The following is a 25,005-nucleotide window of genomic DNA, read 5'->3' on the forward strand; positions in this document are numbered from 1 at the left end:
CATTATTCTACGATGCTGGGCAGTGTGAATATTCACTCGCAGGACGATCTGTTGGATTGACATCCGGCTTGTTTTGTCAGCTTTACATCTAGCACAACCTTCAACCGGAACACTGCTCAGCAACACTGAGCACAGCACTTTTCCCGGCTTTGACAATAGTCTTATTCGCCTCTAAGTAGAAACTGTACCAGTGAAATTTGAACTAGTTGAAGTAGTTACAAGAACCATTTGAAGTAGTTACAAGAACCATTTGAAGTAGTTACAAGTTTCACATATCTGGGAAGCATAGTGACAAACAACGGAGATGCAGAGACAGATTTAAGCTGCAGAATTGGCAAGGCAACAGCAGTATTTAGAAGATGATAACACTTAGGTATAGCAATAGCATGAGTATAGAGCTGAAGATTCCTCTGTACAACACAACAATGCTGTCAATAGCGATCTATGCATGAAACCTGGAAGATGGCAGAAAAAATCGCCCACCAATTCGAGATATTTCATCAGTGGTGCCTCAGAAAGGTCTTAAGAATCACTGATCGAGACAGTGAGAAATGAAACTATTCTCGAAACAGAAACAGTAAGGCTCCTGCATGCAATTGTAACCGAACGACGAATGAGGATGACTGGACGCATACTAAGACTGCCAAGGGAGAGGCTTGCCAAAACAGCCATGGGCTGGATACCGCTGGAAGGTAAGAGAAAAAGAATCTGGCCAAGACATGGCATAGTACCTTCAAAGAAGGCCTACGCATACCGAACGTCACCTGATACAAAGCTTACCGGTTGGCCAGAGACAGATAATTGGTGATCACTGATTGCTCGATGTGCCGGTCAAAGACACCAACGGACCTGACGAAGAAGAAGAAGAAGAAGAAGAAGAAGAAGAAGAAGAAGAAGAAGAAGAAGAAGAAGAAGAAGAAGAAGAAGAAGAAGAAGAAGAAGAAGAAGAAGAAGAAGAAGAAGTAGAAGAAGAAGAAGAAGAAGAAGAAGAAGAAGAAGTAGAAGGTACATACATACATGCATACATATACAAACATATAAGCATATATAGAGGCATATATGTATGAATGTATGCATGTATTTGTTTATATGTCGTGATGAAAACACTATAGTACCGAAGATCTAATTCCTTTTATTAGGAAGTTGCTTCATATGTTTGTATGAGTGTATTGCAGCTTGTTTGGAATAGTTAATTTTTAAAATCTATCGACAACGTCTGTGGAATATAAATCCTTCATTGTTTCATATTTCGGAAATTTGTGAATCTGTATTTTTTCCCAACTGACATCTTTAAAACACAAAAATATATAAATTTCTTGTGATCTATAATAATTTACATAGATACACTAACACGTAAATCTCTAAACGATTAATTTTAATTATTAAGCTATAGACACCGGGGAGACGTAGCATCACCCAAAATATTCCAAGAAATCTCTGAAGAAAATAACGAAGTACGCAGTATCTACACAAGAATAGCTGAAGAAAAAGAATTTTTCCAGCTCTCTGTTACGCAAACAATTAAGAATACAGCGTTCACGATGCAGACTAACATACTGATGTAATTATTAATGTTTTCTTCAAAAGAAATGTCTTTTCGCTTTTCACACGAGAATTTATATTTGCAATAAAATGGTGAAGCCATTGCTTTTTCTTTAAGAACCACCTGCTATATAACAACGTTTGGAAGCTAATTGATACTAAGAAATATATACATAATCTGGCCTAGGTCTATAGATTGTATTGTCATCCAGTTGTCCCACCATACTATGCCCAAAAATTTAAGAGAGACCTAGAAAATGTTTCAGTATTAAAATGAAACCGCAAGATCAATTAAAATAGATCTCAAATTAATGCATCAACACTGATTCTAGAGATAAGTACATAATATAGAAAATGAAATATATCATGGTTTATAGTTATTTCAAGGATGCAAATATATTCATGTGCTTACACATAGCACAAAATAAGTATACAATAGAATGAAACACAGATCAACAACATTTATTCTAGAAAATTACTATTTTTAAATTTCACAACGTGAGATATTCAGCAACAGTACCTTGTAGTAAAGATTGTTTGCCAACATAACAGGCAGTCCTGATTTAGGACGAATGTTGCTGTAATTTAACCCCAGAAGACATTGTCTCCGGCTGGCTATACGACATTATCTGTGTCCTTATACTTTTGAATAAGTATAAGGACACAGACCGTGTCGTATAGCCAGCTGGAGACAATGTCTTCTGGAGTTAAATTACAGCAACATTCGTCCTAAATCAGGACTGCCTGTTATGTTGGCAAACAATCTTTACTACAACATTTATTCTATTAAGTCACAATACTGCGCAATGCAGAAGGAAATACAACTGAAGAACTATGGGCAATCAGCATACCACACATAAAATTAATTACGAATCATACATAAAAATAATCAAATGAACATAAAATTAACTTCAGCTAGGATTATAGAAAAGTGCACCACCTTAACTTATAAAAAGATATTGATAAAATCTTTAAAAAATAAATAAAAGTTTCTTATAATAAAAGCATAGCATGTCAATCTGGTAAAAGTTACTGAAGATCAATTTGATATCGAAAATCTGTTGCAACAAACGTGAAAGTTGCTCGACTCCAACTGTTATGTTAGCCATGCATGCACGATATTCTCTTGCTAACTCGCCATTGATATGAAAGTTGAAAATATACACTGCTCCAAGAAGCACAAAAGAAAGCTAGATATAAAATTATTAATGCACGTCGAAATACTATAGAATGTCTAAGAAAAAACAACTAATGAAAGCAAGACACTTAAGAGAGCTGAATGCTAAAATACACAAACAACATATTGTTACTAGCTGAGACTAGATACTCCAATTCCAGCATGCGTCTGTATGAGTATATGAGTCAGCCGTAATTTAACACTCCGTTGAATCTTTGTTCTCATTTTCACTGCGAACAGAATTACGACTAAAATATAAAATAAGTTAAACTTAAGTTTTTATTTGGGCGTAGCGTGGCCAAGTGGTAAGAAGCTTGCTTCCCATCCACATAGTTCTGGGATCAGTCCCACTGCGTGGCACCTTGGGCAAGTGTTTTCTACAATAGCTTCGGGCCGACCAAAGCCTTCTGAGATGATTTGATAAACGGAAAGAATCCCGTGGTATTTAAAGGTATATATTTCTATCTGTGTGTGTATCTGTCCCTCCACCATCACTTGACAACCGATGTTGGTGTATTTATACCTCCATAACAGGTATACAAAGAATAAGTCCTGGGGTCAATTTGTTCGACTATAGGCGAAGCTTCCGCATGCCGCACTCAAATTACTTAAACAAGTAAAATAATAAAATAAAAAATAGGTCTTCCCAAACCCTTAATAATTAAACTTTTATAAAAATTGACAACAAATTGCGTACCTAATAGAGTGTGAAACCAACAGAGAAGAGAAAAGTAATGAAAATATTATTATATGTAAAACCAATCTGGCCGGTGCTAGGAGGTGCAGGACGCAATTAGAGAATTGTTAGTGGGGCCCTCTACTCAACAAAAGCTAAAGATCGAGATTTTAAGCTTTGTGTAGTAAGCCAGTCCCTGCCCAAAAAGCGTGAGGCACTTGCGGCTCCTTCATTAGCCACAATGATATAATATAGTAATGATATATTAATAGCTCATCATATCGTCCTCTCCTTGAGCGTCTGCGCGGGGTCTTCTGTTAGCGCAGTGTCCAGTTCGGATAAATCAGTCTAATTGGCTTAAAACCTGTCTTGAAACCATCATATTCGCTATTATTGGAAAAGACAAATTTATCATTTAAAATATACAACATATTTATGATATCAACAAATTCGCAATATTTAAGAAAGATAACACCGCATAATTTAATCGTGATTAATATGTATATGGACGTGAACGTTTAATGTTTGACATGCACATAACTCACTGTTGTTCATGTTGTTAGAGGAGAGGAGTGCGTTTACGTGCAAGAGAATGTGAGCATATATTTGTATAAAGTTTTATGCATATGTATTTTGTGCATAATGACATATGTGTATGCATATATATGTATGTGTGTCTGTGAGAGAGAGAGTGTATATATATATATATATATATATATATATATATATATATATATATATATATATATATGTGTGTGTGTGTGTGTGTGTGTGTGTGTGTGTGTGTGTGTGTATGTATATATGTATATATATATATATATATATATATATATATATATATATATATATATATATATATATATATATATATATATATATATATATATATATATATATATATATGTATGTATGTATATTATATACCGGCACTTATGCAGATAAACAAAATAGATATAACAGCTTCGGTGTTCGATAAGCAAAATAAATATATATGTATACACGTATTTAGAAAGAAAGCAAGGGCTTAAGATTTTGAAATGATGAATATTTAAGTATAAATGTATACATATTTATATATTTATTGATCAAATCAACTCAAAGGTGTTTTATTTAATTTATTTCTCCGCTTTATTTCGTCCATATACGCTCATCTGGATTCTTCTTATAGCCACACTTTACGTCGCATAATTGCTCCAGCGTAAAGTCATCTAGTCTAAATTCGAATATCATTTCAGCGCTACGAAGTGTTTCCTATACTGAGAATTTCTGGATCTCATCTGTTGACTACATATATATATATATATATATATACATATATACTGGCACTCCGTCGCATACGACGAGGGAGGTTCCAGAGTTGATCGGATCAACGGAAGAGCTTGCTTGTGAAATTAACATGTAAGCGGCTGAGCACTCCACAGACACGCGTACCCCTGCACATACTTCTCAGGGAGATTCAGCGTTACACAGAGTTTGACATGGCTGCCCCTTGAAATACAGGTACTACTCATTTTTACCAGCTGAGTGAACAGGAGTACTGTGTCATAAAGTGTCTTGCTCAAGGACACAACACGCCACCGGGAATCATTCATTTACATATGGATGAGAAACAAGAAATGAAGAAAATGAAGAAAAAAGGAAATATGAAGAAAAGAAAAAGAAGGAAAGGAGAAATTGACATACAGACTTCAGTTTATTCAAAGATATTGAAAACAATATATGAAATTCTTATCCCTACAGCCGTTTCCATATCCAATTGATTCAATTAGAGAAATTAAATTAAATCAAAAATTTTCATATTGGTTAACTGGTTAATTGGGTATTTCATCAGGGGAGAATTTCTAGGAAGGAGTTACATTCCAACGTATTTTTCGACCCTTGATAGACTCAAATGTGTGCGTTTTGGTAAGGTATGCATTAACAAAAAAACATCGTAAGTATATACACACATATAAACAAATGTGTGCGTGTGTATTTGTAATCCATAATAGTTGTAGTTAGGGTGAAGTAGATATTATATATATATATAAAAGAGACCACTAAGTGGACTGCTAATGTGCTAGAAGAAGATCACCGAATAGCTCTCAAAGAAAAAAAATAGCGAAGCAAAAACATACAGGCGAGACTAGTGAAAATTATAGAAATAAATACAAAGTTATCCGTAGACCAGGTTTCGAAATCAATACTTTCTTACCGAAAATATCTGTTTCTCTTCAGTACGGACTGCCAAAGAAATATAATTCCCAGAATCATGTACTAGTTGTTCCCAACGAGTAAAGAAAGTATTGATTTCGAAATCTGGTCTACGGATAACTTTGTATTTATTTCTGTAATTTTCACTAGTCTCGCCCGTATGTGTTTGCTTCGCTAATTTTTTTTCTTTGAGAGCTATTCGGTGATCTTCTACCACATCAGCAGTCCAATTAGTGGTCTCTTTTATATATACATATATAATAATCCATTTGAGATCTCAGGTAATTTTTTTCTAAATCTCCTGATTCTTTTAATTATATATATATATATATATATACAGAGAGAGAGAGAGAGAGAGGGAGAGATTGAAAGAGAGAAGGAGAGAGAAATAAGTAGAGAGAGAGAGAGAGAGAGAGAGAAACAGAGAGGAAAAGAGAGTGGTAAGATTCATCATGCAAATGTGCGTGCTTTTGTTAAAATATGGAAGTCAACAAAACATATGACGTGTCAAAAACTGCTAATTAATTATCATGTTATAGTATTGCGTCATCCATATGTGTGTGCAATTTATGGTCAATACAACTATGTAAAGAAAGGAAAACTTAAATGCAACCAAATACAATTGATAACATTTTATATATAAAAACTAAAATTACTAAAGTTATAAATTAGTTATAGAATCAATGAGTTTTAGATCTATCTTGATTTAATAAATTATATTATAAAATATCAACTACATATTCATAAGAAACGTACATAATCGAATTTATAGCAAACCACAATGATATAGTTACGTTTGTAGAAAACTTAATATACATCTTTACCATTTAATTAATATTTTATCTCAATATTATGTCTAAGTCTTTTAAATGTTTATATTTAGAGATGCTAGTTTCTTTCCTCTTTTCGCCCTTTCAAAGCCTAGCCAGGCACATGGGCCCGGTTTCCCGGTTTCTATGGCTTATGCCCCCCCCCACAGCTGGACGGGACACCAGTCCATCGCAGCGTTACTCAAGAGACAGGAAGAAAGAGTGAGAGAAAGTTGGGGCCAAAGTGTACAACAGGGGTCACCACCACCCCCTGCCGGAGCCTCGTGGAGCTTTAGGCGTTTTCGCTCAATAAACATACACAACGCCTGGTCTGGAAATCGAAACCACGATCCTCCGACTGCGAGTCCGCTGCCCTAACCACTGGGCCATTGCGCCTCCACATAGATGCTGGTATGATAAGAAAAACGTGAAGCATCAAGAGGTTCAAACAGCAAGTAGTTTTAACATGTTCTCTTATCGTTTTCTTTATTCTTTCTTTTATTTGTTTCAGTCATTTGACTGCGGCCATGCTGGAGTACCGTCTTTTAGTCGAACAAATCAACCCCAGGACTTATTCTATCAGTATCTTATGCCGAATCGCTAATTTACGGAGACGTAAACCGTGAACACAGACACACAAACATACACACACAGGCACACAGATATATGTATATATATATATATATATATATATATATATATATATATATATATATATATACGACGGGGTTCTTTCAGTTTCCATTTACCCAATCCACTGACAAGACTTTGGTCGGCCCAAGGCCATAGTAGAAGACACTTGCCCAAGGTGCCACACAGTGGGACTGAACCTGGAACCATATTGTTGGTAAGCAAGCTACTTACAACACAACCATGCCTGCACCTAATTAATTTCTAATAATAATATATCCGATGGCATACATATACATATATCTATGTGTGTGGGGGTTGCTGATGGTGTGTATGGCTGTGTCGTAAGAAGCTTGCCTCCCAACCACATGGTTTCGGGTTCAATCCCACTGTGTTGCACCTTAGGCAAGTGTTTTCTACTATAGCCTCGGGCCGACCAAAGCCTTGTGAGTGGATTTAGTAGACGGAAACTGAAAGAAGCCCGTCGTATATATATATGTATGCATATATATATATGTATGTATGCATTTGTTATTTGTCTGTGTTTGTCTCTCCACCATCACTTGACAACCGATGTTGGTGTGTTTACATCTCCGTCACTTAGCGGTTCGGCAAAATAAGTAGTATGCTTACAAAGAATAAGTTCTAGGGTCGATCTGTTCGAATAAAGGCGGTTCTCCAGTATGGCCGCAGTCAAATGACTGAAACAAGTAAAAGAATAAAAGATTATACATGCACACACACACACACACACACACACACACACACACACACACACACACATGTATATATTTTTACTTAATATCTAATAAATCGTATAGTATACACCTGGTAGTTTGATGGTAAAGCACGTTCACCGGGAGATGCACCTAAACCAGTTCTACAGTATCCCATCCGCGATGGCTCGATGCTAGATGGGTTGAAATGATTGTAGTGATCAGTGAATAAAGATTCTTGTATCTTCCATCTTCCGTCTCATTATATTTTCTATGTGTGTGTATACATACATACATACATACATATATATATATATATATATATATATATATATATATATATATATATATATATATATATATATATATATACACATATATATGTATGCATACATACATACATATATATATATATATATATATATATATATATATATATATTTATATGTATGTATGTATATGTATGTATGTATGTATGTATATATACCTATATGTATATATATATATATATATATATACACATGGATATATGTGTGTATGTGCGTATATGTATATATATATATGTATATATATATATATATATATATATGTGTGTGTGTGTGTGTGTGTGTGTGTGTGTGTGTGTGTGTGTGTGTGTATATATATATATATATATATATATATATATTTGTCTGTGTATATATGTACACAGACAACACATACATATTAGCTAGCTGTTGAAACGACTGTCTAGAGCTACTCTTTGTTCATTTCACCATGCCTACCTGTCAAATTTCAACGTCTACAATTAGAGAAAATGTTGTCTCTGCGTACAATATCCAGATATGAAATAGTTCAAAGTGAGATGTACGTAGCATTTGTTTCCATTTTTGATTAATATATTGTAGGTACATACAATGTTTGTCCTAAAATAATACATACAGTGTTTGTCTTAAAATAATTCTTAATTCAGTAGAGATTCTATTGTTACAGTTACTGATTTCTTATTAGTTAAACAATGCTAGCTGGTATTGTATAAGATATGGATACAGTGGCCAAGCCTGTGTGCAGAGAATTTCTTGATTAGTGCCATATTATTTACACACAAAAATTCTCATTGTCATTAATTTTATTATAAGCTATAACAGGGTTGCTTTTTTTTTTTTTAACTACGTGAATAATTCCCCATTTGGAATACAGTATTGGAATCAGTCGCTCTTATATTACTAAGGTGATTCTTAAAACAATTATCAATATTTCGCTTAGGCATATTATAGTAGTATGCTTAAGGAGCAGGCGTGGCTGTGTGGGAAGAAGCTTGCCTCCTAATCACATGGTTAAGAGCTGTGTGACAGGTAGGGTAAGTGTCTTTTATTATATACCCTCGGACTGGCCAATGCCTTCTGAGTGGATTTGGTGGATGGAAAGAAGCCTGAAAGAAGCCCATCGTATGTGTGCGTGTGTGTGTTAGCATCAGGAAGATATATCCTCCAGCTGGCTAACGAAACACAGTCTGTGTCCGATTAGTATTTGCAAGGGGAGGTCATGGCTCTCATCTCTAGCCTTACGTGATACACACAGAGTCGAGTTTCGGGGTGATTACCCATCCTAGCTAGTGATGAAAGGTTATTCCACTAGGAAATTACTAGGGGCTATAAACAACAGTAGCACTGTCCTATATAGGACGCCACACTTAGTTGGCAAATATATGTTACGATTCTGTGCCGCTACTGTTTATATCTCGCTCAGAGATTTAATATAAGCTACCTCTCTCTTTTACGAGATCAGCGACAGTTTGTCGCTAGAAAAGTATATAGTATACATATATATATTTGTCAGTAATAAATAACAATAATATCTACATATATCAATTCAATGCACAAGCGAAAGTGCTAGTTATTGTTTCATGCTTTTATGATACTTTAACTAAGCATGTTATCTCCTATCTTGGCAATTGTTCTTACTCAAATATCAAAATTAACGGAAATTTAGCAAGAAATAGCGGATACCATAGAAAATTAAAATATTACATTAACATTAAGAATATCTTCTATGTGAGTTCTGATGAAGCAGGTCTATGTTCATAAGTAATTCTAGCCTCCACCATACATTACATTTTGTGGTTTCTTATTTTGCTTGAAACACTAATTCCAATTAAATTTATTTGTCGGTTCCAATACTACATTGTAAGATATCATTCGAGGAAAAATGGCCGATTGGTTTGTGATCCAGATGAATACATAATAGCATCTCTTCACTGAAGTAAATTAGTCTATTAATACAAATTATAAAAGTTGTCAATCAGCCAAATAGAAAAATACCTTTAGTTTAGGGGGAAAAGAAATGTTTTAAGCTTGAAATAATCGAAATTACACAGCCACTCCACGATGACTACAAAACGCAAGTCAATGTTGCGGTAAGAAAAATAATACACTCACTAATGTTAGCTTTGATAAATAAAACTAAAATACATATCACGAATATAAATATATTTACATCGCTATGCTTAAGTTAAAATAACAGTAAAATACTTAATTTGAATACTACTGAAGCAATGTGTTACTTGTCTATGTTCGAGTCACAATCAATTATATTACATTGTTTCTACTTTAGTTGAACATATTCAAATACAAAATGACGAGAAAGGGTTAAATTATTTTTGAGACCAGAAACCAAAATTAATGGCAGTTGATAGAAGTATTAAGAGAGCTGACCTCAGTAACCTGAGAAAGAAGAGAAAAGGGCCAAGAATTTATGGAGTAAATTGATCATCTGAGAATCACTGTCGTAGAAATAGGGTGACAATGTGAGGTCAATGCTTTAAAGCCAAAAATCAATGAAAGTATTTTTAGCGTTAACTATGCGATTCAAAATATGAACCAAATCTGTCGACCCAAATTTTTAAGAATTTGTTCTTAAAAGGGCCAACGACATCAAACAATAAATATTTTGAGGATATAATGAACTTAACTTTTGATCTGTTTATTTTTCTTGATGGAAAGAAATATTTTTTCCATTATGAGGCTTAAATGTAATATACTTTATTTCACATTTATGAGTCTTCTGTTAATGTATTATTTTTGTTATTTATTTTCTTTAGACTTCTTTTGCGTCATTGTAGCTCATATTTTTTAACATACATTTATATATTTATAAATTAATATTCACTTTGAAAATAAACACTCGCACCGAACATATAATAGGGAAAGCGTTTCTAAAACAACACTGGGAAAAAAAAGGGAAACAAGAAGGATTTCCAAAACTTGTCAGTACATGCTATCATGATGATGCAAGGACATAGCCAAATTGCAAAATACACTTACTGTCGTATTTGTATACATTATATGCAGAAATATAAAATACTTGCTTAAGGTTTCATTGTGTGTGTGTATATACTTGTATATATATATATATATATATATATATATATATATATATATGTGTGTGTGTGTGTGTGTGTGTGTGTGTGTGTGTGTGTGTGTGTGTGTGAGTGTGTGTGTGTGTGTGTGAGTGTGAGTGTATGTACTCGTATATATATATATATATATATATATATACATATGTGTGTGTGTGTGTGTGTGCGTCTGTGCGTGTTTCTGTGTGTGTGTGCGTGTATATATATATATATATAGAGAGAGAGAGAGATAGATAGATAGATAGATAGATAGATAGATAGATAGATAGATAGATAGATAGATAGATAGATGGATGGATAGAATTACCCACATAAAAAACATACATTCATTTACACACACACACACATATATATATATATACGTATACACAGACACACACATATATATACATACATGCATACACACATTCATACATACATACATACATACATACATACATACATACATACCCACAGACAAACTGAGACAGAAAACTGAAATAGTCATTTTTGATTTTCGGACTGAATTACTAATAATAACTCAGAGTAAGTAATGTGAAGTTTCATTTCCTAAAGCGTATATATTTCGACATTATGCATTTAGCATTGAAATATTTCTTTTCTCTTGCACAATGGTGTATTTCCACACCCGTCTACACACGCGCGCACTCATATATAAATACTTACTCATATACACATGTATTTGTTTGTAAATGATTTTTTTTTCTTTTTCGTGTGTGAATATGTGTGAATGTTTTCTAGTCATCAGACATTTAATTGAACCTTTTTGCTCATAACATACGTGAATTAAGTGTAATCTGGCAGGGTGATGTTTTGTTGACCTCTTACACAACAAACCAAACAACAATCTGTCTTCGAGTATCACATGAAAAATGTAAATAGCAATAAAAAGCCAGTCATTACAAGAATACATCAGATTTTTCAATTATCATTTGCCTTCAATTATTCCAACCATTTGCCGCTATTTTTGTCATACCGCACACAAATATTTCTAGTAAATTTCTTTAGAGTTTTCGATCTCGTTAACTTTATTTCCTTTTTATGACGTTTTTATTGTTGTTACTTTGTTTACTTCAGCATCTTAAAATATCTACATCTTATCGTCGATATATATTTTTGTTTGCATATTTATGCACATGTACACACGCACCCACGCATACAGATATACATATATACATCTGAATATTTTTTCGCATTTAGAATTTACTCAGCTGCAAATATTCTTTCATTTTTTTTTCTTATGCCTCAAAAGTCTCTAAGCACTTAAACATATACATACACTTACATATACGAGCACATAAACGCATATTCATTTATCTGTCTCTGTCTCTCTGTCTCTCTGTGTTTCTCTCCCTCTCTCTCTCTATATATATATATATATGTATGTATGTATGTATATTTATATATATATATATATATATATATATATATATATATATATATATATATATATATATGTATGTATGTATGTATATTTATATATATATATATATATATATATATATATATATATATATGTATGTATGTATGTATGTATATTTATATATATATATATATATATATACATGTGTGTGTGTGTGTGTGTGTGTTTGCGTGTGTGTGTGTGTGTGTGTGTGCGTTTCTGTATGTGTGTATATATATATATATATATATATATATATATATAAATATAAACAATCTTACGTATACTTGTGTGAACGTGTGTATAACTCAATATGTACGTATGCACATATTGAGTTATACATTCATATGTGAATCTCTGTAGGTGTATATGTATTGTTGTACATGTATTATGCATTTGTCAATTTACTGGCAATTTTTACATTCTGGGTTGTACGTTCCTCTGTGTGTGTATGTGTGTGTGTGTGTGTGTGTGTGTGTGTGTGTGTGTGCGTGCGTGCGCGCGCGCGTGTGTGTTCGTCTGTGTGTGCCACTGAAATTATTCTCTTATCTTTCTCACCTTATATCTATCTGTGACTCTTTCCCATCCCGTGTCTTTTTTAAACGTTATATGCAGACACACACACACACGCACACACACAGATGCCCATACACATACACGCATAGATACATACATGCATATTTACCAACGCACATAAAGTGATACATAGCACACGTGTGTGTGTGTGTACAAAGGGAGGGAGAGGTAGATGAAGAGCAGCATGCAGCCAGAAGAGGAAGCAGAGTGATGCCTGTGTGAGTTATATCTGTATGTGTATATATGTTTGTGTCCTGTTACACAAATTACCAAAACTCACAGAAGTAACAACATAGATAGAATCGTTATTCGCCATTTCTCCGGGAGTCTTAACCACAAAACCCCACCATCCTCTTCCTGTTTTTCTTTTCTCTCCCCCCCCCCTTTCTCTCTCACTCTTTCTATATGTCTGTCTATTTGTTTGCGTGTTTTTATTTCCACTTTTTCGTTTTCATGTTCCCAATCTCGCCGTCAAATACTTAGCGTATTTTTGTCAGAAAAACGATGTAGTTTGAAAAGGAAATGTTTATATTTTTATTTACCAACCATTTATTCCTCTTCGAACTGTAGACATTACTACTATGGCAGCCAAGTGCAACGAACAATAAATAATAACAAGACAATAACAACAAAGAAATAAGACAAAAACAATATGACGATGACGATGACAATAAAGAGAGAGAGAGACAAAACTACTGCAGCCAAATCAAAATTATATATAAATAAAAGAACTAAAAATATTTTTAAAAGATGAATCGACGAATGAAATAAAACATTTAAATAAAATATTGATACATACGGAAAAAAAACCCATTTAAAAACAAGTAATAACCCACAATAAATGTTATAAAAAAAAACAACATAAGAGAAATCACAACTACAACATCAACAAAAACAAAACAGCATCAATATTTTTTTCTGTTCTTATTTAAAAAATATTTTTTTATCATTGAAATGTTATTGGTGTCGCCTGTTAAGTTATATATCTGTCAACCTCCGTCGCTTTTTACTTCGCGTGTCCCCTTTATAAACAAAACTCCACCTTCTACGGAAATGTCTCTCTCTGTCTATATTTCGGTTTGTCTCTCTTCTTCATCTATATATTTGTATATTTTTATATGTTGATATTTTTGCATATTTAAAAAAAGAAATAACGACGTTATCTACGTTTGTATTCGTGTCTACATTGTATGTAGTCATTTGTCCCCTGGCATGGTTTTCGCAATCATCCGTTTTTTAGTTACTAGCACGATCCCTCTGTGCAGTGTTCCCTCTGTGGCTGTGTGCTTTTATCCGCTAAATACACATACATACATACATACATACGTGTGTGTGTCCGCGCGACGGCGTCACATACTCTCATTTACATGATGATATTTTTATTGGTCTTACAGTGTTTCCGTTTCTCTTCAGAAATCCATCCTTCTCTTTTTTAGAGCAATGACTAACCACACATGATCTACTAACCATCCCTATCTATATTATCATTATTATCGAAGGTGGTGAGCTGGCAGAATCGTTAGCATGCCGGGCGAAATGCTTAACGGTATTTCTCCCGTTGCTACGTTCTGAGCTCAAATTCTGCCGTGGTCGACTCTGCATTTCATCCTTTCGGAATCGATGAATGAAATACCAGTTGAATACTGGCACCGATGTGACCGACTGTACCTATAGTAGAAATTATTATTATGATTATTATTATTCAGGTCACTGCCAGGAATTGAGCTCGGAATCTTGGGGTTAGTAACCCACGCTCTTAACCACTACGCCATATGCCCGTGGGCTAACGTGCCTACGTGCATATGGCGTAGTGGTTAAGTGCGCTGCCTACTAACCCCAAGATTCTGAGTTCGATTCCAAGCAGTGACCTGAACACTAATAATAATAACAATAATAATAACAACAACATCGAAAAATACCTTAGGACTGAGAACCCAGGTTCGAAATTTCCCCAAGAAACTTGAAGACGGCTGGAGCGTATATCAGCCGAAACGTTGTGTTAACAACAAACAAGATGAGGACAAATATCCGTCGAATGTAAATAATGTAAAAAGATGTAAATATTAAGCTTTTTGTAGAAAGGATTATTATTATTATTGTTGTTATAATTATGATTATTGTTGTTGTTGTTGGCATTATTATTATTATTATTTTTGTTGGTATTATTATTATTATTATTATTATTCAGTAGTTTTATTTTTATAACGTGCTTTCACTTCACTACCGAGCGCAGCTCTGTGCGCCTTGGGTATGTGCTGTGGTTTGCTGTGGTGCTCTTATGTTTACTGTATTGAAAGTGTTTTGCGTAGAATGTGTGAAGTACCCAGTAGTGCAATTTTCTGTATGTTATATATATTTGTAAGTCCTGGTGTTTTTGTTATGTATTTGTCTGAATATTTTTTTATTATACCTAAGGCACCTACTATGATAGGAATTGTTTCTGTTTTTAGATTCCACATTCGAGTTATCTCTATTTCCAGGTCTTTATTATTATTATTATTATTATTATTATTATTATTATTATTATTATTATTAAGGCGGCGAGCTGGCAGAATCGTTGGCGTGACAGGCAAAAACATTTACCGGATTTTCGTCCGTCCTTACGTTCTGAGTTCGAAAGACCGCCGAGGTCGACTTTGTCATTCCTGACTTGAAAAAATAAGCACCAGTTATGCAGTGGGGTCGATGTAATCGACTTACCCCTCCACCAAATATCAGGCCTTGTGTCTATAGTAGAAAGGATTATCAATATTAAGGCGAGTAGCTGGCAAGATCGTTAGCGCACCGGCAAATGCTCAGCAGTATTTTGTCTGTCTTTACTCTTTTAGTTCAAATTCCGCCGAGGTTGACTTTACTTTTAAATCGTTTCGTGGTGGATAAATCAACTACAAGTGAAACACTGGGATCGATGTAATCGACTTGTCCCCCGCCTCCAAAATTTCACACCTTGTGCCTTTAGTAGAAAATATTATTATAATTATAGTTGTGGTTGTTGTTGTTCCTGTTGTTGCTAGTCTTTCGTTCGTTCTAACGGAATGAACGCTTTTGTTTACTCAAAAGTCTTTTGCCTTTGATTTTGTCTCCAAATGTTGTTTATTGATTATTTTGTTACAAAACGGTTGTCGAAACCACCACCTTGCATACGTTACGGCTGGTCTTGCCGTTTGTGCCCCTTTAGGAGCTCAAATCCGAAGAGAAACTATTCTTTTGTTTCGAAAAAAATTAATTCCATAAACAAACATGGCGAAGACAGTGTTGCTGAAATACATGAAAGAGGAAGTAAGAGGTAGCTCTGATAGAGAGGAGCAAGACGCGGTAGTGCCCTTTTTTTTATACACAAATAAGAGGGAAGGCGAGGACCCACAAAGCTCAGCAGACCAAATTACCTCTAAAACAACGAACAGCAGCAGCAGAAGATCCAGTGACATCACAGCACAAAGAATTAATTTAAATTACTTAGTTGAAATCCTCGCGATAAATTGGACTATATTAAAGTCATCAATCAGCACTAGAAACAACAGGTCAACGAACACGTTTGCAATTTACTCTGCCAACGAATAACATTAGGAAAGCAGAAAAAAAAACAAAAGCAACTTCAATCATTCTATTGTGAATAACAACGATAAGAACAGCAAAAACAAAAATACATTCGCAGCTACAGCTTCGAAAAGCACAGAGCTATTTAAGATGGACATCCTCCGGAACGACATTTTTCTAGTTGGAGCAAGTAAATTGATAAGGCTGAACACAGCCATCCACAACACCCTCCTGAGTTGTTGGCAGAAGCCCCCCCCCCCCCCCCAAAAAAAAAGACTGTTATATATATAGGTGTTTCTTAGCACAAAGCGGCCGGAGACGTCTAGTCAGGTAGATGTGAAAGGTGTACTGAAAGACATAATGCCCGATATTCGACATGTCTTCAGGGCGAAACAGTTTGCGGGGTTTTCGGTGCTCTTCAAGTCTGAAGCTCTGGCCGCCAACTCAGTGGTTCCCTGTCGGAGCGACATATATATATATATATATATATATATATATATATATATATATATATATATAAGTACCCCACCCATCGTATTGAAGGAGGAAAATTGTGTGCATACAGATCGCAGAAATTCCACGTTGGAGGTAAATTTATAGTGAATAGTTTTGGAAAGGAAACGGGACCGTCGCGAAAATTGGTCTGGGATTATTCTGGTGATGCTACTATACATTAAACCAGACGCGAACTATAAGATCTCAGACTTCATTCACCTTCGAGGAAGGGACGAGCTACACTACAGTTGAGCGTATGTAGCGAGACAGGCCACAAGAACATTTTCTGTTCCCTACAGAAGACAAGGAGTCACGGAAGCCTCTTATTGCCCACACCGGGTTCGAAAAACCTCAATAATCAGACCAGCAACGAACATCAAAAAGCAGCTTCAGCACCGGAAACAATGGCATCATCAATAACAGGTACAGCAAAGTCAGTAAACGTCGCAAGATCACCAACATCAACAACACTAACAAGACCAACAACACCAACAACACTAACAACACGAACAACAGATGTACCACCACCACACCCTTGCACAGCCAAATAATAATAAAATTGACACACACAACATCCAGGGCTTTCCCAATGAAGCTCTCCCACTCACTCTCTCCGTTTACTCCAAACCCAAATACTTTCATAGACACACTCTGATTCCACAGACACAGATTCGTCTGAAACACGCAGTTAACATGAGGGAGAAGCTAGAAACAAATTAACAGAAAACAAAAAAACGAAAAGAAATCACAATAAAACATCATGTTCCACATCAATACAAGTACCTAAAAACAATAACTCGCTCATAGCAGCCATAGAAACACCACTGGCATCACCAATTTCTACATCACCGCCATCACAGCCAGGTCTTCCAACATGACCACCACTGCAACAACCCATGTAAACTCTCAACAACAATAACAATCCACACAAACACAAAATGTCGTAGTAGTGAGAAAGACCAACAAACAATTGATGGCCCTCGTAGCATGAAGGCCAGGCTGTTAGCCAAGAGGCTGGCATTTGTCGTCGATAAGCTGGCATTTTTCGCGCAAATACATGCTATCCCCAATAGGTATCTCGACAACAATCTTCCCCTCACTATATAGGAAGGGTAAGGGAGGAATCCGGCATGGATGGACCATCGTTCGTATGGTCCATCAATGATACCCACTCTCTTCCCCTCTGCATGTGCTAGCTCGGGAACTATTACTAAGGAAGTTACATCTTTCAAGGAGCATCCCGCGTGATCTAGTATGCGGAAGGTTCGTATCGGCTTATATAGTAATAGTGTCGAACAGCTCGGAAATCGAAGTGATCGGCATTGACTTAAGGGTGTACGAAGCAGTGACAGAAGCAAAGATTAATCATTACAACTCGGTGGGCCTGCAGCACGGTACCTGGAGAGGCAGGTCAATGCCAACCGAGCGCGTCGTAAGGCGCTTGACGGAAGGACCGGTTAAATTGCTCGGGGTCTGGTTTGGTCCGGATCTCCAAGCGGACAAGAACTGATGGGAGGTGTCGAGCAGGGTGGTCAGTCTCACCCAGAAATGAGTAGAAAGGAATCTATGCCTGAAGGATCGGGTAGTGAAGGGAATGCGTACATGACTTCCGTCATCTATTACCGCCTGACCGTTGTCCCCTGCCCTGCTTCGTGGTTGATTAAGCTGGATCGCTGGCTCTACCATTTTCTGTGAAAAAGGCGAGTTCCATTCATCAGACGCTCCATCTGATGTCAACAGCATATGGACAGCAAATGGTTGTTTGCTCTAAAAAGGGTAATTAGAGTATAATCAGTTAGGTTTAGTAAGGTATTAGTGATGGAAAGAAATAAAATAAAAGAGAGCTTAGAAACTTAGAAGAGGCGTTACAGAAAGGAATTGCAACCGACATGCTGGCCACGGGATTGGCTCTGGAACAATTCTTCAACGCTAAACACGATGATTGCATTGTCAGAGCCATGTTGCGTGTTTTAAGAAACGAGGTAACTAAAGCCGCTCGGTGGGCCCGAGTGGCATAGGCTCAACGTGACAGCAAATCCTTTATTCAGTCTTTGGTTGAACGAAATTGGGGACACGGTGCCCGAGCCCAAGGAGATGTGTTCGACATTTCAGCAGCACTTCACCCAATTGTTTGAGATGAATGGCAGTCCAGAACGCAGCACGGACTTCAATGCTTAATTCGATAGCATGCCACGACTTTCGGCAAGCGAGTGAAGTGTTGCTAAATGCCAATAACAGCTACGGAAATACGGGATACGATTATGGGTTTAACGGGGGTGGAGGAATCAGCTGGTTTGAATGGTCTGGTTTATGAGCTTTACTTTTATATGCCAGACTTGTTTGATTGCCTTTTAACAGATATCTGCCACAACTGGCAACAGAACGGGAGAATTCCCAATTCTGTAAGTTGAAAAGAAGTGGGACTGCTGAAAAAGGACCCAAACAAAGGAGATCAAGTAGAAACATTTTAGCCCATAACACTGCTGATCACAGACATCAAAATTTTGGACAAGGTGCTCGAAAAACTTTGGCGCTTCTAGTTGAAGAACTCAATGGTGATGCACAAACGTGATCCATCCCAAGCAGATCCATCCACAGCAACCTCCACTGCATACGATACATCATAGACAAGATGGGTAACCAAGCTGGCATGGGCTCTGATAATTTTGGATCAGTGTAAATACATCACCAATACTTCACGGCTGTTCTCACGGTGGCCGGTCTTGGGCCTGTTTTCGGTGGCTGGATCGCTGCAGTGTACGACATATGCACGGTAGTTCGGGTGAATGGTTATCTATCGGAATCATTCAGTATCATGCTGTCCTTTCTCGTCACTACTGCGGAGATTGGAGGCGTTGAGAGGCATCCCACACGAACTAGAATGTGGGAGAACTGTATTGGCATCTGCAGACAACTTCACAGTCAAAGTGTCGAATGGTAGACACATAGACCTAGTTGGTCCTGTTCTAAAAGAATAACAGGCGTTGACAGAAGCAAAAATTAACCAAGAAATGACTGTGGGCCTGCAGCTCTGCTCATAGAGATGTAGGTTCTTACCATACCACTTCGTGTCATCGGGCGTTCACAGTCCTCTGTCAGTCAGGCACTGACAGAGGCGGGGGTATTGTTTTCATTGGTGATGGTTTGTTTGTCTGTGGACAAGATATCCCAAGAACCGCTGGATGGATTCAAATGAAATTTTCAGGGAAGTTTGCCCTCGTGACTGGCACGAACACAGTAGATTTTGCGATCGACCCAGTATAGGACAAGGATTCTGGATTATTTGTTATATTTACTTTACATGAAGTATTACAATCTTACGTTGACTTTCAAGTCTTTCTCTGATTATCTTATGATTTCCATGTAAGTTACGGTGGCGTTGCTGTTTCCAAAGTTTTATTATCGATTCTCCTTTATTAATTTTACTCGCATCTCTGTCTTAGTAGAAACTGACAGATATAGAAATCAAACTACAAAATCAAACGGCAGTATTACCTTTCAGAAATTAAATAACACTAACATATTGAGTAACAATAATAAATTTAATTTATCCTCGACAATTTTTAGTTTTACCAATTTTGAATATATTGCTCCTGTTTAAAACTTCTTGCCTATTTCACAATTACATTTCTAGCTCTGCCTTGAAGGATGCTTTACTTCTTGGACTCACGTTTTTGTGCGCAACAATGTTGTTAAACCTCCATTAACAGCACTGTAAGCAGGTGCTTTCCGTTTTCTTTCACGCACAGATAAATATCTAGCTACAGACCTTAGTAGTCGTAAAGACACTATATCAGTGGATAGCCTAAAAAAGGCCTACATGGAGAAAACTTCCCTGTTCCCACTGCAGACGAGACACACAACATTACAAACTCGGTCCGTACACATGACTATCTATGGGATCGATCAGGTACCGAACATGGATTCTAGATTATTTTTCGGTTTTTGTTTTTTAAATAAATTTTGAGAGCGATCGGGTTCATTTTTAGTATACTCGTTTGTGAGAGCAGTCGAGTTTATTTCAGATATTCTCATTTTAAAAATCACCTCCGGCTAATCGTTAGGAGGACGCTGGTTTTGCCTTGGCAGAGATTTGCGCTCTCTGAGTGCTCTTGTTAATTATTATTCCATAATGTTATAAATGGAAAACTGCGATAGATTTTTTGACATTTCACTCAGAGAAAAACATTAATGTTGTTAAAAAAAAAGCATAAAGTGAATATACGTTTTCACTTGGAAGCCCTTAACAAAAAGTAACAGGTATGCAAAATATATTTCATCTAAACTCAAATTGTTGGGGAAAATCAGCGTTTGCTTTGTATAATGTTGAATATCTTGGAATGTGGCAGGAACAATATATTTAATTTGTGGAACTTCACGACAATGGTGATTTTAACTTCACGACAATGGTGAATCTAGATATTTCTGAAGGGTTTAAGCGTAATCGGTTGGTTTACAATTTATAAAAAAGTAAGTGCAATTAAAACGGAAAGTAAATACTCGGGTATTTTACAAACGTTCAAACATAATTTTTAAAACTCAGCAAAATACCGAAAGATAAATAAGGCGCAAGGAAATTACATGAACATTTCTTAAAGTTGAGTCACGCTATTTTAGCAGGCCTTTGGAAGTCACGAAAGCTGCGTGCTACCTAAAAAATAACTCACAAAAGATACTATGAAATGTGTGTGGTTTTAAAATGAAAAATTATATTAATTCCGGTTCTTGTTATCGCTTATTTGAACTCAGTCTAAATGCAACTGATACCTACATAAATAATCTCCAATCTTCATCCAACTCCAAAACGATTAGAATATAGTAGGGGAAAAAACAATTGCATGGGTCTCAAACGATTTCAGGTCTTGCTGATTGCGAATAAGCCCTCGTAACAGTTCAAGCATCAGAACTCGAAAGATGTGGCTCACTAATGCATATCATCATCATCATCATCATTATCATCATCATCATCATCCTCATCATCATCATCATCATCATCATCATCATCATCATCATTTATAAATATATGATAATCATAAGTATATATATACACATAGGATATTTATATATTTAGGAGTGTGAGCACATGTATATGCACAAACAGCACATGGGCACGTAAACACACAGACACACGTACGCATATTCACGCAGACGGAATCTTAAAGATGATAAATTCATTGGAATATGATCGGGTTACTTAAAATTTTGAACTTAAAGTAAGAAACGAATGTCAATAAGTTACATGCAATTTTGTCAGTCCGAAAATATACATATACATATATATAATAATATTAGGGACAAAATCCAAAATTACAGGTAAAAAACTCAATTAAAATCAATTTATAAAAAATTAAAATTAAATTGAGCCTTATAGATAAAGTATATATAAAATATATAGTTTTAGGGAAAATAACCAATTTTCAAGAACTCATCGATGAAAATCCACTATCACATATAGAAAAATTAATAATTAAAATTAATAATTAATAATTAATATATATACATATATATATATATATATATATATATATATATATATATATATATATATATATATATATATATATATATATATATATTTATATATATATATATATATATATATATATATATATCTATATATATATATATGTATATATATATATGTATATATATATATATATATATATATATATATATATATATATATATATATATATATACATATATATATATATATATATATATATATATATATATATATATATATATATATATATATATATATATATATATATATATATATATATATATATATATATATATGTATATACAATTGCAGCATGGAAGATGTTTATAAGCCATTTAAGAAACACACAAAAACCGTTAGATTCACTCCCAAAATTCCGTGCTGCATCACGTGATGCAGCACGGAATATTGTCAGTGAACAGGTCGCGGTCTCAAAGCGACGAAAATATTTTGACAAATTAAATTTAAATCTTACGGTTTTTCTGTGTTTCTTAAATGGCTTATGAATACCTTCCACTCTGGAATTGTTTTCGTTCTAGCACACGATCTCAGATCAGGTCACTTGCTATGCATGTGCATCCCTCTCTTTCCCTCTCTGTATACTCTTACTCTTTACTCTTATACTTGTTTCAGTCATTTGACTACGGTCATGCTGTAGCACCGCCTTTAGTCGAGAAAATTGACCCCAGAACTTATTCTTTGTAAGCCTAGTACTTATTCTATCGGTCTCTTTTTGCCGAACCGCTAAGTTACGGGGACGTAAACACACCAGCATCGGCTGTCAAACAATGGTGGGGGGAAAAACACAGACACATAAACACACACACATATATATATACATATATACGACGGGCTTCTTTCAGTTTCTGTCTACCAAATCCACAGACAAGGCTTTGGTCGGCCCAAGGCTATAGTAGAAGACACTTGCCCAAGGTGCCACGCAGTGGGACTGACACCAGAACCATGTGGTTGGTAAGCAAGCTACTTACCACACAGCAACTCCTGCGCCTATATATATATATATATATATATTTATGTATGCATGTATATAATATATATATTATATACATATAAGCCTACATGCAAACGTATGTGTGAATATATTCTCTGGTTTATATCGTATAATAACCACTGGCTTGTCAGGAACAATGTGAGGTTTGTCGTTTAGAGTTATATAGAGAACGAAGTCATCAAGCTCATATCATGATTGTCTTTTTATAACTGCGTAAACAATAAGCCATAGGTAGTTTCTCATTAACGATTGGGCTAGGAAAATACATACACTGCCGGGTTTATAGTTACAACTTGATGTTTGTATGTACGTATGCATGTACGCGCGCGCGCACACACACACATCTATCTATCTTTCCATCTCTCTCTCTCTTTCTCTCTCTCTCTCTCTCTCCCTCTCTCTCTCTCTCTCTCTCTCTCTCTCTCTCTATATATATATATATATATATATATATATATAAGCACTCACAATTATGACGTATAACTATTAAATGAATAAATGTTTATTATACGGCTAACTATTTTCAACAACACCTGCAATTTTCTGACTTCATGTTATTGCAAATCACTCCAAGAAGATAGAAGTGGGTTTGGAATCTTATTTAAACCGCTGGATTATGTTTTATTTTCTTGCTTACTTTTTCACTTTTGCTTCTACATACATTTCTTTGTTCATTTACATTTTACTTTTGCCTAATTAGGAGTCATTAGTTTAAATAGATATTTTTTTACCAGCTCGAAATATTCTGAGTATTAGATAACATAGAGCTGTAGCCATGATATTTCTTAATGTTTTCTTGTTTTGCTCTTGTCTTCTTTCTTTTCTTTTATTTACTTATTCATTTCTCGCTTATACTCTTTAGAGTGATAGCTTATCTTTTTACACATATTAGAGAGAAAGCTGGTCCAAAATTTTATACTTACATATACATTCATACATACATATAATCAGGCATGCACACATACACATGCATATTCACACATACATATATATATACACACACACAATCTTTATTTATTTAGTCATATGTGTGATCAAATTTTTCTTTACAATAAACTAAGAAATAAACAAAGGAAAAGTTAGATAAAGCATACAATTTGGAAGAAAAAAATTAAATCATGGTATCTGAACAAAGTGCATACCATCCTGAAAAATAATAATATAAGGGGTATATCACATTGACAAAACATGCATCTATGCCACTCTGATGCATATGAAAATCTTCATTTTTCTTTCTTTTTTCCAGTGTATCTCAGTAATCTTCAACTAAGTCACAATACAACATTTATGAGAATAAATGTATTTTTATGTCGATCATATCAACTCTATATTTAACTGAA

This window comes from Octopus bimaculoides, chromosome Z, assembly GCF_046866305.1.
Source record: "Octopus bimaculoides isolate indiv1 chromosome Z, ASM4686630v1, whole genome shotgun sequence".
NCBI lineage: Eukaryota > Metazoa > Mollusca > Cephalopoda > Octopoda > Octopodidae > Octopus > Octopus bimaculoides.